Genomic DNA, 9,654 nt, shown 5'->3' with positions numbered 1-9,654 from the left:
GAGTTAGTAAGGTGGATTCTAAAACTCAGGCCTCAGGCCTCAGGCCTACTGCAGGGTCTTCTAGTGCAAACAAAATATGTGGCACTTGGTGGTGTGTGTGTGTGTGTGTGTGTGTGTGTGTGTATGTGTTGGTGGGGGGGTGGTAATAGGGGTGGCCATGCTTGTGAGAACCTGATACTTGTCAGCCAGTTCTCACACTTCAGCTTCATGGGCCCCCACGCCCGTTCTCCCCCAAGAGGAGCCCAGGCTGGTGGCTGCGCTGCAAGTGGCTGCTCCTCTTGCCTTGTTCACCAGCCATTGAGAAGGAAAATCAGGAACATTTGTTCGTACTCCGTTGGGACACAGCACGGAAGGGGGGGTGGCTTGGAAGCCAGCACTCTGATACCCCCGGAGCAGATGACGCCGGTTGAGCGGGCACTTCTTCAACCCGATGCCACCATGGTGCAAGCCTGCCAGCTTGGGCGCCTCCTGCCGCACGGGCTGGCACCCTGGACCCAAGTCAGTGTGCGCAGGGAGGGTGAGAGTAAGGAAGCACTTTCCAGAAAGAGAGGGAGTGGGGGGGGGGGGTACGGTACATAGAGCCTCCAAAGCAGACCTTTCTTCCAGTCACGTGTGATTTTAAGTCCAACTCTGCCCCCTGTCTGCATCCGAGGCTGTTGGCTCCATTAGTGAATTGAACGAGCTGGAGATGGACAAAGATACGTCCACTCATCATGAGAGAGAGAGAGAGAGAGAGAGAGAGAGAGAGAGAGAGAGAGACTGTGAGAGAGAGAGAGCTGAAAGGCAACAGGATGGAGTGGGAAGGTTGCTGACCCAGGAGTTCAGAGACGGGAGTCCTGCTCCCAGCTCAGAGGCAGATGGACTATTGGCCTGAGTGAGTTGCTGGCCTTCTCCAAGGCTCGGTTTGCTTCTTTCTGCAGAGGCGCAGTTGGGCGGTGAGTTTGTGGACTTTCTAATGTGTGAGCTGGCTGTCCCTTGTCCGAGGATGGCCGGTCATTGAACTGTTCTGCCGTGCGGTTAAAATAAAATACGATGGGGTGGGTGGGTGGGTGAGGGGCTCCAAAACTGTGGAACAATTAATTCCATAAACTTTTCATTCCCTTTTACCTCGGAACCTTTTGGAGCCTGGACCCCACTCCACCCCCACCCCACCCCCCGTATTTTGCACAGTGCCTGCCTCCTAATAAGTGCCCAGCCAAGTCTGCTAGCCTCCTTGTGGTCTTATTCTTAGTGTGGGTTGGGGGGTGGGGGTCCACTCTGACGCCCCCGCGGCTTAACTGGCCTGTGGTCCCGGTCGTGACAGAAGAAGGGTGACCACAGCAAGTTGCTCTCTTCTCTCTCTCTCTCTCTCTCTCTCTCTCTCTCTCTCTCTCTCTGCTGCTTCCTGCCGCTGCCTCCTGGAGGACCTCGTCCGAGTCGCAGTCTTGTGATTCTCATGGCAGCCCTATCCCTGTGGCTGGAGGCCCAGTGTGACGTCACTACAAAGATCCTGGTTTCTGGCACTTGAGGGATGATATTTCATCAGCTCCTCTCTGCCCGTCCTTTTCCTTCCACCCTTTGTTCCCCCACCCTGAACTGGCGTACGAAGACCATATGTGCAGATAATGAGTTTAAGCTGATAAACAACCCCCAGATCCACACAAATAAAAGACACTTTCGCCTGGAAGAGAACGGGTCACTCCCTCAGTTCTGAGACACTGTGGTTGGCTGGTGTGCTGCCCTCATCCACATTCCTCCTCGCTGCTCTGCGGCAGGGATGGGGTCTGGGCCAGGTCACTGGTCTGAGGCTTTGGGCCTGGGCTGGGACGGCAGCCTCCTCCTCTGTGGACAGCTTGGGAGGGACCCACAGGCAGGCCGAGCCTCTGCCTCCCCGTCCTCCGGCAAGGCTGTTGCTCAGAGCAGTGATCCCAGGCCTAAGCACCATGGTGCAGCAGCCAACCCTCCCCACCACCCACTCCCTGTCCCAGGAAGTACTTAACCATGCATGGCCTTCATCCTCACCTCTCTCTGCTCTGCAGATTAAAAGTTGGCTCAGATCTGACCCCCATTGGACACATTCGAAAGTCAGGCTCAGGCACACAGAAAGAATAGGCTGGGGTTTGGGCCTAGGTGGATCTGACTCCCAGCCCCGCACTCTGAGTCGCTGCCTGTAACCCCCGAGTCCCCTGGGAAAGGCTCTTTGGAGATGTCCCTTCTCCCGGCTTCTGGCCATTTCCAGACTTGTCATCCTGCATCACTCGCCCAGCTGTCCTGGGGACAGTGAAGAGGAATGCTTGGTTTGTCCCATTGCCATCGTATTGGTTGGGGCTTGGCTGCTTGTCAGAAGGGATGGATCGTACTCACCCACAAAGAGTCACAGAAAGAAGATGCACATGGGACACGCAGGTCTAAATTTGAAACGTGTTCCCGCCACTGAGTGGCTGGGTGGTCTTGCTTTCCTTATCAGTCAGGATCATGGTGATAGCAACATCGGATGGGTTAAAGTCCAGGCGTCTGGTGGTGCAGCGGCTTTGCGTTGGACTGCTAAACCACAGCAGTTTGAAACCTCCCGCCACTCTGGGGTAAGAAAGACAGGGCTTTCTACTCCAGTAAAGAGTTACAATCTCAGAAACACAGAGGGGCAATTCTGCCCTGCCCTATTAGGGTCCCTCACCGCGTCCCTGAGTCGGAAGAGACTAGATGGCAGGGAGTGTGGGGGATAAGTACGATATGCCACAGAAAAGGAGCCCAGAGTTTCAGGGGCTCAGCAGCCGGGTCTACTTCTGGCTCACGTTGTCTGGATCGCTTGGACCTTAGTTCCCCTTGGTCGCTCAGTGACGTCCCCCTCTGTGTGTGGCTGCACCTGCTGGCCTAGGTGGCCTCCAGAGTTGCTGCAGCGGGGAAGAGAGATGGACAAGTATCCGTGCTAGCCTGGAGGTGACACATGCCAGTTCAGCTCTAGTCCCTTGGTCAGGACTAGTCAGAGGGCCTCAAACGAGCATCAAGAGACCACAGACTATAAGGAAACCACTGGGTGTTTGAAGAGCACTGGCCCTCACTGCTGGAGCCTGGTCACGGGGCTGTTACCCCTCAGGCTGCTAACCTCGTGGCCAGCAGGTCGGACCACCTAGCTGCTCCACGGGAGAAAGATGAGACTTTTGGTTCTTGTGGAGGGTTACAGTCTCGGAAACCTACTGGGGCGGTTGCTGTGAGTCGGAATGGACTCGCTGGCAGTGAGTGTGGCTTTGGGTGGTGGAGTGCTCCCTGAATATTCTCTCTCCCCCTGTAAAGTGCTCTGGGGTGTCCCTGAGAGGCTGCCCCCCGCATGTCCTCAGCCTGTAAGACCAGGGAGCCCCTTCCCCCGGGAACCCCTGATGGCTGTCACTCTTGGTGGATGAGACAGCCTGCTGCCACCAAGCTCTGGCACCCCGGCGCTCGCTCCATCGGTCTTTGTGGCTGTGGTCTTCCAGAACACGCAGCCAGGCTTTCTCGGTGGGTTTGATCCTCCAACCTTCTGTTAGTAGCTGAGTCGGTACCACCCAGGGGCTCTCTTCCAGGTTAGGGATTGTGTATATGAAATGGGTTCATGTGGGCCTCAGGTCAGCCTCCGGGGGCTGGAGGGGCTCCTGACTGTCGTGGGCTGGCTTTGTTCTGGAGGATGCTGTAATGCACTGGTTGGCTTTCTGAGAACATTTTCTAGCAGCTTCTGGAACCCACCCCTCTCCTTCCTTTTGCTCTGTTCTTTCTCTTGTGGGGTGGAGTCCTAGTCCGTACTGAGTGGGGTTTCTCTGTGTGTGTGTGTGTGTGTGTGTGTGTGTGTAGGAAGGGAGATTTTCCCAGAGCCTACAGTGGGCAGGAAGTGGGAGAAACCATTGTTTTAGATGTTGGTCTCACTGCCATCTTGTCCAGTCCAACTCTTAGTGACCCTGCAGGACAGGTGGGTTAGGACTGCCCCCTGAACTTCTCTGAGACTGTAACTCTTTGCCAGAGTCAAAAGCCTCATTTTTCTTTCAAAGAGCCGCTGGAGGTTTTGAGCTGCTGACCCTGTGGTTAGGTTACCCCCTGAGGGCTCCTTGGCTATTGGTAGTGAATGCCGTAGGCACGCAGCCCCCCACCCCCACCCTACACACACACACACCCTGCTTTGGGACCTGTTCAGGATTCATGCTTTCGGATGTCTTTCCAAATGACAGCTGGGGTTCCATGTGGTTCCCTGTGCACCCCATGCTGGCATCCTTGTGGAACTGGGCAGGTAGGGAGAGGGGGCCTTTCAGATCTGGGGGCATAACATGGCCAGGCTGAGCTTTGAAACCCCTAGCTGTGAGTTTCCCAGATACCTGCTATGGTGTCTCCGGAGAGGATGGGGCTGATGAGTAAGCAGGGGAGGAAAGAGGAGAATCCCCTGGGAAACGGAGCATCTGCTTTCTCCTCTGTGGAATGGGGAGAACACAGACATGCCCTGGGCTACAGGCAGCTGGACATCCCGCTCATGGACAACTCACTCTCACTCCCTCTTTCATGCTGGGTAAATCAGTCCTCCTGCTGGTGTTGTGGTCACACGCTGGGCTGCTAACAGCAAGGTTAGCAGTTTGAAACTAGCAGCCACTCTGTAGGAGAAAGATCGGGCTTTCTATTCCTGTACAGGGTTCCAGTCTTGGCCCTGCACAGAGGCAGTTCTACCCTGCCCTGTTGGACCGCTTACGGGTCAGCATCGACTCGATGGCAGTGAGTTCGGATTGTGCTTTCAGAAAGGATAGAACTCTGAACAAACCCCTCATCACCATCACCTTCGTCTGCTGAACACGCCACTCTTAAATCACAGCTCCCAAACCCAACCGGACCCAACCACACGCCCACCACCGTCGAGCCCATTCCAACAGCGACCTGATAGGGGATTTTTTTGAGATTAAATCTTGAACCATCTCGTCTTTCTCCCTCAGCGCACCTGGTGGGTTTGAACCACCACCCTTGAGGTTGAGGTAGCAGCTCAACACTGAGCCCACGGTATCACCAAGGCCCCTTGCACGAACGTAAAGCCACACAAGAACGGTGTGTCCCTGTTCTAATTTCACTCATGTGAGTCACAGCTGGGAGAGCCAGCCCAGTGGGGGGGGGGGCAGGGGGGCAATGGAGGTGCAGAGCAACGCCCACCTGTTCTCCTGGATGGAGTGGCTTCAGTCCGGTAGCCTCAGACTGGGCCTCCTGTTACACCACTGTGGCTTCCCTGAGAAGCCTTGGCCCTTGGTCTCGTGCTTGTCTTTCCCTGGCTGATTACCGCTTGGAGCTGGGGGCTGCTGGTGAGGTGCCCCACCATCTGGCACTCACCCAGTGCTGCCTCTCCGGCTGGGACAGATTGCAGTGCTTGCTTGCTGGCCAAGTGTGCCCAGCCTCCCAGCCCAGCAGGGAGCAGCCACCACCTGGCGCCTGACATTCAGGGCTCCCTCCTGCAGCAACGGCTGGTTAGCCTAGGGGAGAAGGCGGCCTCTCTGCAGCCCACATCCAGTGCCCATCACCGCCCTCCCCTGAGCCCCATGGAATCGGTGGGTGGGCTTCCGTGGACACTGGCATTGCCCCTTGGGGCAGGAGTCTGAGGCAGCCCCTCCCTCACCTGGGCCTGGTAGACATGTGCTCCTGGTGGCTCTGAAGAGCGTGGTCCTCCAGGGCAGTTCAAAACAAAACGTAACTCTAACTCACTGCCATGGGCGGATTCCGACTCACAGCGACCCTATAGGACAGGGCAGAACTGCCCCAGTGGGTTTCTGAGATCATCACTCTTCACGGGAGTAGAAAGCCTGTCTTTCTCCGGTGGAGTGGTTGATGGTATCCAACCTCTGATCTTGGTTACCCCAAGATGCGTGACCACTGTGCCACCAGGGCAGTGGCCGCTGAGATATTGGGGAGACACGCTGATCACCGGCTTCCCCAAAGTAGCGTCCCGTGCCCAGGCCAACCCCTGAGTCTGCACCGTCTTTCCCGCCCGGCACGGCTGTAACACAAATGAGCCCCTGGACTTTCTCACAGGTCTGCAGGCTGAAAGCCCCAGGGAGGGTCTCCACGGTGTGCACTCTGGTCCTGCTGGCAGCCGCGGTTGTTGCTTGGCGCTGCCTGGCTTGTAGGTGAGCCTCACACCGCTCTGTCGTCCCTGTGCCTGTCTCTGTGTTGGATCCAGTCTTTCTTACCACACACCCGTGATTGGGTTTAGGATCCACCCTACACAAGTAAAACCCTTCTACCAAACAGGATCAAGGGGCAGGCGTCCAACCCATTGGAGTGGGGGATGGGGGTCGTCCTAACAAGGCCCTTAGGGGTCCATCAAGCGCAGCTCGCTCACTCCTGTCTCCTGCCCTCCGCTCCTCCCTCCTGAACCGGGTGAATGGGGTGCCTCTGAGCCCCTGTGGCTTGCTAACTCAGACCAACTCCTGTGACCCTGTGAAAACTCATGCCCTGTCGTCTGACTCAGGGACCCTATAGCACAGGGTAGACCTGCCCTGGTGGGTTTCTGCGGCTCTAAATCTACTGACCTTGGGTGTCGCAGCCCAGCACATGACACACACAACCCCCCGCCCCACCTCCCCAAGTCTCTCACTGTCAGCGAGTCGGGGTTTTGACTCACAGTGACCCTGAAGGACAGAGTAGAACTGCGCCTGTGGTTTTCAAAGGCTATACTTCTTTATGGGAGTAGAAAGCCTCATCTTTCTCCCCCGGCGCGGCTAGTGGTTTCGAACTGCTGACCTGCGGTGAGTTAGGAGCCCGACTTATAACCCACGATGCCACCAGGGCTCCTGCTCGGTATGAAGAGATTTGTGTTCCAATGTCCCTACCCTGCAGCCCAGAGACCTGGGCACAGACGTGTAAGGAGGTGCTCGAGTTCACCCAACCAGTAAGGGATGCTAAGGTTAACCTCCCAGCATCTTGGTTTTCTTATCTGTAGAGTAGTGATCTGCCTCATCCCAAAGTTGCATGTCAGGGAAGGAGACAGAGCCTGGGAATGTGCTCTGCCGGGTGCTACGGTCTCTCCCCGCTCCCCCACAAGGTGCTGGGTGTTTAGTCTGGGCTCCAGAGAGAAAGCCCACATGGAGTGTTCTCTGGACATGGTGATCCGAAATGACCGATCGAGAGGCACCATCTGCAGGCTGTCTCCCTCGGCTCTCTGGGGTCCCCTGCTTCCTGCCTCTTTCCTCCAGTTGAGGACGTCTGGCTGAGATGATTTGTTTGGGTCTGACATGTCTCCTGGGCTCACCTGAAGCACCAGAGACTCCCCAGGGGTTTCACGTGGGTGTCTCTGAGCGGGAAGGGGGCTCAGGGGCTTACCCAACCGAGTCTCAGCTCCAGAGTCTATCACGTAGGGAGAGGCTGGGCCTGGGGACTGAGCCAGTGGGAGCTGGAGGTGGAGAGAAGGGGCACATTCAGATTCGCCAAGCAGGCCAAGTGCAGCACGGGCTAAGGGCAAGGTGTGCCACTTCTCCCCTTTCTCAGCACGACTCCCTGGGTTGGCATCCTTCTCTAGCCAGGTACCAGTCACATGTCCTTGGACAAATCACCGAGCCCTTCAGAGCCTCCATCCTCTCTCCCGGGGTTTTATGGGGCTGAACGGTGTCTGTGCAGCTGGGAGGAGGGAACACGGCACAGCACTAGGATTCAGCCTTAGCTGTTAGGGAAATTGCTTTACTCGCCATCTAGAGTCCCCTGGAGAGGGAGGGCAGAGACCTATCTGTTTTGCTCTCTAGGGGAACCCCCAACCCCGGCCTCCCGGCCCCGCAGTAGCTCAGCCTCTGGGGTTGCATAGATGTAATAATACACACAAGCTGTGCCAGTGGGTGATCGATGAATGGATTCTTTGGCATATCTTCTTTGGGCCCATTGAATTCCATTTCATTTCCTTCCTTGCTACGCACCCTGGCCCTTCCACTTTACCTGTAATCCCTTCCTCTGTGTGTGTGCCGGGGGTGGGGGTGGGGGGAGTGGATACTGAGGTTACCATGGCAACAGACCCAATGGAGATTCATAAAACTCAACTCAAAACTGAACAGACTGCCGCCGAGGCAATTCCAACCCATGGCCACCCTTTGGATGGAGAGGAGCCGCCCTCGTGGGTTTGCGAAGCTCTCAATCGTAACTGGAGCCTCCTCTTTTTCAGGGTGGGGGTTCATGGTCCTGGTCAGGTGCTGTGCTGTTAGCTCCACCTCCTAGCCACCCGCATCCTCACACCTGTCCTTCCACCGGAGCCCGTCCATGGACTGAGACACCGGCTGGGCTCGTCCTTTTCCGCCGCCCCTCTGCCTTACCGAGCACGATGTCCTTGGTTCATAGGGTGGGATCAGAGCCCAGGGAAAGGCAGTGGGCACAGCCTAGGACTTGGGGTCAGACAAAGCCTCTGTCTTCATTTTCTGGTGCTGCTACCGGAGAAGGTGGCACCGGGGCTTGGCTGTCATGAATAGACTCTCCCATTCTCAAGTCCTCCAGCCCATATCTCAAGTCAAGGTCTTGGTGATGCTGATTTCTCCCAGGAGCTCTCTTCTCCTCTCAGGTGCCTGCCAGCCATCCTCGGAGTGTCTGTGCCCGTGGACTGCATGTGGAGCTCTGTGTCTGCTCTGCTTCAGAAGTGATTAGGTCTAGGGTCCACCCTACCCACCCGTGGTCGAATTAACTTCATGAAAGCAACACCCCTGGTTTCCAAACATCGTCATCTTCCCAGGGGTTAGGATTTGGGGCGCACCGTTCGTAAGAGTCTCCCCGTGGATTGCAGTACAAGCGGAAGCTTCATGGATGAGCAGGGCCTCAGGGTAGCTCGGGAGGGAGAGCCCAGGGGGCCTGTGAGGACAACAGAATGAGGGAACGCAATAGCCAGTCCAACAGAGCTCATCTCTAACACGCTGCAAAGGGGCCTGGCGCCACCAGCACCATCCCCCCCACCCCCAGGGGCTCCTGGCTGAGGCCGCCTGATAGGCTGTGGACATGCCAGCTGGACAAGCGTCCAGTCACTTGATTTACGGACACAGGGACATTGAGAGTCCCGCAGCTTCCCAACTGCCTGAGAGACAAAGTCTGATTGACAGGAAGTTCGCCTTACACCCTCTGTTGGGGAAAACATCTGCTATGTAATGGGATCGCACCAGCCACCTTGCTTAAAACCCGCTGATGGATGCCCAGCTGCGTCCCCCCCCAAGCTCCACCCCCTCCCTCAGGAGCTTGGTCTGCTCGGGCCAAGCCCAGCTGCCATCTGATTTCTTTTCTCTCGCCCTGACCCACACCAGACTTCTGTACCTGTCCTGCCCCCACATGCCCCCACCTTCCAATACCTTTTCCTCCCTTTTAAAATGTATTTTATTTCACTGGTGGCTCTTCCAGCTCTTATCACAATCCAAACATAGATCCATTGTGTCGAACACATTGTATCCTCCACCTTTAGCTGCCCCAGTCCTCTGCTCCCTTGGGCCCCAGCACTTGCATCACCTCTTCCAGGAAGCTTTCCCTGACCTCCCAACCCACCCTCTGCCATGGAGTGGGTTCTGACCGCAAACAACCCTGAGAGACAGAGTAAAACTGCTTCTTTAGGTTTTCCAGAAGGCAGGTCTTTACAGGAGTGACACCCTGGTCACCTTTCTCCCGAGATGCGCCTGGTGGGTTTGGACCACAGCCCCCACACTTTCCCCACCACACCCCCAAAGCCCCCCC

General features: G+C 56.5%; 1 protein-coding gene across 1 annotated transcript in view; it reads left to right on the top strand.

Moving 5' to 3' along the window:
- Positions 1–815: 815 nt before the first annotated feature.
- The window catches only part of TSPAN18 (tetraspanin 18), a 185,860-nt gene continuing 177,021 nt past the window's right edge, over positions 816–9,654 (top strand). The window contains exon 1 of the mRNA XM_004708315.2: positions 816–935. The gene's annotated coding sequence lies outside the window, so the exon portion shown is untranslated. The remainder of the gene's footprint in view (positions 936–9,654) is intronic.

Source organism: Echinops telfairi, unplaced genomic scaffold, assembly GCF_000313985.2.
Source record: "Echinops telfairi isolate 266 unplaced genomic scaffold, ASM31398v2 ScPeMD7_60;HRSCAF=208, whole genome shotgun sequence".
Classification (NCBI taxonomy): Eukaryota; Metazoa; Chordata; class Mammalia; order Afrosoricida; family Tenrecidae; genus Echinops; species Echinops telfairi.
This window is presented reverse-complemented; position numbering and strand designations above follow the sequence as displayed.